This window comes from Pteropus vampyrus, unplaced genomic scaffold, assembly GCF_000151845.1.
Source record: "Pteropus vampyrus isolate Shadow unplaced genomic scaffold, Pvam_2.0 Scaffold562, whole genome shotgun sequence".
Lineage (NCBI taxonomy): Eukaryota > Metazoa > Chordata > Mammalia > Chiroptera > Pteropodidae > Pteropus > Pteropus vampyrus.
This window is the reverse complement of record NW_011889343.1, coordinates 82,741-87,571: the sequence shown is the minus strand read 5'-3', so window position 1 is coordinate 87,571 and position 4,831 is coordinate 82,741.

The window sequence follows — 4,831 nt, the reverse complement described above, 5'->3', positions numbered from 1 at the left end:
GATGAAATATTCTCCTTCTGTCACGGCTCTGGATAAATCCTAAAACAGATTCCTTTCCCTTTTTATTTCAGTGTTAAGGTCAAAATGAAAAAAAGCCAGAGAACCCTAGAGAGAAGGAACTAATTAGAATATCTCCCAACATTTTAGGTTTACCTTCCTGCCGATGCATCTGTACCAGTGAGTTTTCCTTCTACATATCATTTTTACTTTCTCAACACAGAATGCCAATTCTCTGATTTTTAACGGCACATTCTATTTGCCATCACTGTGTCTAAGCCAGATGCATAACGCTCTGTGTACAATTAGTACATTGAAAACACATGTCATTTCAGTTCAGGTCAACATTCATCGGGGCCTACTAGAATGTGCCAGATAACTGTGCAAGGGGGATGTGAAAATGAATCTGTGAAGTAGTGGATTATAGATGAAGAAGCTTTGAGAGTTCATGAGGAAAAATGAAATTGATTATGGAGATATTTTAACTTACCATATTAGTTAGTGTATATTTTGGTTCATTGCTTCCCCCCAGCACCTTCCCCAACCCTAAAAGCTACACAAGTAAATGTGTATGTCCTCCCTCTGGATATTTCTCAGCAAAGCCAATTATATTTTTCCACGTGAAAGCCCACTCGCACCTTCAGACTCTAAGTTTCAAGTTGAACCTGGCCTCCCGGGGTTGGAATCCACCTTCTATGGCCAAAATGGTTTCCTGCCTTGAGGAAGAACGACTTAACAAGCTTTGTGTACAAGGCTTGCAGAAACATTTTGATGAGTTAAATGTGAAAGAATCAAAAACATATGGATTACATTTTCTTGAACATACATGTGATTTTAACAGAAATGAATTTGTCCTCGAGCATTTTGTTCTCCTGAACTTTCTGTCTGGACTTCAAACCTGACCATGATGCCTGCAAGGGGTAGAGTGCAGCCTGACATTTTCAGGCTGATGCCGTGGATTTTATTAGAACCTGTAACTTCTTTCCTGCCGCCTGTTTGAAGATTTTTGTGAGGGGTCAGGCCAGATGAGCTCACTCTGAGCTTCTCAGTCACCCCTTTCCTCAAATGGTTTGGAAACTCATAGGAAACAGGGATTATCTCTACTTTCTTGGGAAAGGCACATTCTCCTAACCGAGCCTTGAAGAACAAAATTACCCCCACATGCTTCTCACTCCGTTTTAGAAAGAAAAAAGAAAGAGGATCTGAGAAAGTTACTCCTGCTACAGAGCTACTAAGAAAAAGGGTACAGCTAATGCTTTCTCATTACTTCAATCTTATTTACCTTTGTCAGTTAATATTTTGTATTTATGAAATTCAAACTGTGCTATTCCAGCCTACTACTTTCCATGCCTTGGTGTGGAAAAAAAAAGAACAACTTTCCCAGAGGCCAACGTTTACTCCCACCCACTTGATTAATGCTGCTTTGCCCACCTGCTGCCGAGAAAGCAGAGGCAATTCAAACATGGGCACAGCCTCTCCGAGCTGGAGGAGGCTCATTTGAGGAAGAACAGACCACTAATAAATTGCATGGTCATTACCCTTTATGCATACTTGTTCTAATAGGTGTCGCAGATCCCTGCCTCCTAATAAGGAAAGGAAGTAGAAAAACACATAAATTCTCTCAAGGGAGTCAGACAGCCTGAAGCCACATTCGACAGCTGCGAACGTTACCATGAGCACAAAAGCAAAACAGGGCTTAAAAAAGTGATACATTGCCAGGGATTTTGGCAAGATTTCCTTGGATCCAGACTGTGTTTTGCACTGTTTCAGTTGAGAAGAGAAGCGGCACTCCTGCCGGCCACATGTGATGGAATTTGAAGATTAAATAAACAATGGCATTAATTGATCTGAAAGGGATTTATTGAATGTATCCCAACATTTGCTTTCATACCATGGATTTGTTTGTTTGCTTAGTTGTTTACTTTAACGGTTTTTTCTTTCTTTTCTTAAGACATGGCAGTTCACATTTTGGCACAAGATGGAGGCCTTTTTTGATCCAATGCCAGTGTCATTAAGTCTAATTTTTGAATGTTGGAAGGTTCGCTCAGGTACTGGTTCTTTCCCTTCCCTCCCTTCTTCCATTTCTTCTTTCCTTTCCTTTCCTTCTTCTTTTCCATGATTTCCTTTCTTTGGGATGATCAGGAGATTTGTTAGGGATGCGCGACATTGATTTATGGTGACTGCAAAGGGGAAATTCAGGTGCCTATTTAAGAGGCCATTAGTCTACCCCCCTGAGAGTTTACGGGCTCACAAGGAAATCCATGAGAATGCATGGGGCCAGAGTTCAAAGTGGACCCAAGAGTCCAGGGCAGCAGATATGAACTTCTTGTGTATTTTGATTTGGTCCAAATTTGCTTCTTAGTTTTGTTCATTAAGACTGAGTCTTTCCTATGAGCTGTAGTTAGTTTTTCACAAACGATGTGTTCCAAACTTTGTTTCACAACAACTATTCTGTTTCATCTCGTCTTGTTCACACTGACTTTGGGAAGTTACTTTTGAGAAGAATGTATAATTCTGATTTCTTCGTTTCATCCAGATTTGCACAAGCCAGATGTTGGGGTTTTGTGTTCTTGGAGGGTCCCTTGTTCGCATGAGAAGCAGAACCCCACAGGATTGGCTGTTTTCCCTAAACGACCAGGAAGTGCTTTCCTCCATTGCTTCCCAATATTTTTTAAATGCTTGCACTGAAATGCAGTGCAAGCGAAAGCCTCCTTTACCTCCTTCTGGGATCTATGTCCATTTTCCAAACCAGAAAGTTAGTCCAGCAAGATAGGCAGTCAGGCCTGCACTCTATCTTCTAGTATCCAGCCAGGTATTTTTCTTTACTTCTCCATTTGTATCATAGATGGGGAAACTGAGGTATTTTACAGAGTTTCACATTTAGCCAAGGACATATGGGCAACCAAGGCAGAAATATAATGGCTAAAAACCCCAAGGCCAGAGGTCTTCAAAACATCCCATGAAACTCCAACACTCCTTAACAGTACTTCAGACATAGAAACCTTCAATTCCAAATAAATAGCTGTTGGCAAACCATCTGGCAAATTGAGGGATCTTTGCTTTAGAAATAAATGCCACAGAATATTAGTATATATTTATGTCTATGTCTATATCTGTATTATATTTATATCTATCTATCTATCTATCTACCTACCTACCTACCTACCTACCTATCATCTATCTACACACAAACACACACATACACACTTATTTGAGCACTGTTTAATGAATCAAGATGCTGGAAACAATCTGAGTGGCCAGCAATAGTTCCCCGAAAATGATGGCACACCCTTGAAGGATGTCCCTCAGGTATCATTAAGTGAGACTCTCATTAAATAAACAGCACAGCTGTTAAAAAGCCCCAGTCATCATCCACAATCCCTGATGAATTTTTTCTTCATCAAACATCCTTCTTGTTCTTATTTATATTGATATGATCTTACTTTTGTGTATAAAATATTAATTTTGTGTATAAGAATTTTCTGCATACATGAGTTACATGTAAGAGTTAATCAGAGAAAAAAAAAGTCCTGCCAGATAGTGGCCCCCTCAGAGAGAAAAACACAGCAGGGGTTGGCCCATGGGCATTTCACCTGTATTTGTAATGTTTTATTTCTTAAGGTGACTGGCTAGTACAAGAGGAGTATATTATATTATTCTTTATACTCTTTTGTATGTCTGAAACATTCCAAAATATTAAAAGAGTATCGAGTTTTAAAATGTTTTGAAGCCCAGAGGCAGGCAGGTTATTACGTACTGTGATAGTCAGGATGGAAAACCTGGGGTGAGGTGATCAAGCACAATATCCCCAAAGGTGTCACCCTTACCTCCCCCAACACGGCACCCCTTATTGCCCACCATACAAAAGTACTCCATATCACCATGACATCCCAGAGAAGGGTAACATTTTAGCTTTTAAACACATGACAGTGGATGAATCACTACTGAGTTAGCTGTGGCATGAACTGATCAAAAAAGGATTTAGTTATGATTAGTATAATCGCAGGTCACATTCCTGCTTTCTCATGTAAACATCATAACTGCTTATCATGATAGAAACTAAAATGAGCATCATCTCATAGAAAGGCCTGCTGTCACTATTGATAGATGGACCCATTATCCCTCGGACTATACCATAGAAACACAGTAAGCTATGGACTTAATCTATGGACTTCAGGGTAAAAAGGATGCCAGAATTATCTGGTATAATCTAGTCCATTTACAGGGATATTTAAAGGAAACGATCCAGAGAGTTCAAATGCCTCCACTCTATTCCCGACCTTCTTTGTCTTCCTACTATATCACACCACCTCACACTATAAATCACAAGGCCTCTCCCAGCTCACTCGAATTAAACTATCGTACGAAGATGTCAACTTGCTTAATTATATTTAACTCCCCAAACTTTCTCCTGTGGTAGAATGTGAAATGCAGCTGAATATTGCCTTTCTCTTATAAATATTTGGATGAGTCGTCTGGAGTGTTAGAAGAAGTGTCTATTCCTAGTCAGAAGAAGCCTTTTAATGGTGGTGAGTCAAGGCCATCTGCCAGCAGAACGAGCCACCTATCGCTTTACTGTAGGACAAGCCGCAGCATCTAGAATATGTTGCTCCTCTTTTCCTAAGACTCAGAGTATCACTCGGAAAGGTCTTCAAGTAGAGTTCATTGAATTCATCAAATAAGCTCAATGCTGTTAAATATACATGCTATGTTATCTTAATCTTTATTCATAGATAATAATTTAATTTTAATCAACATGGATGCATTACATTGCAAAATGCTCTGACTCCCCACAGCAGGGTGGGAAGGGAATGGTACCAGTGAATGGCACTTC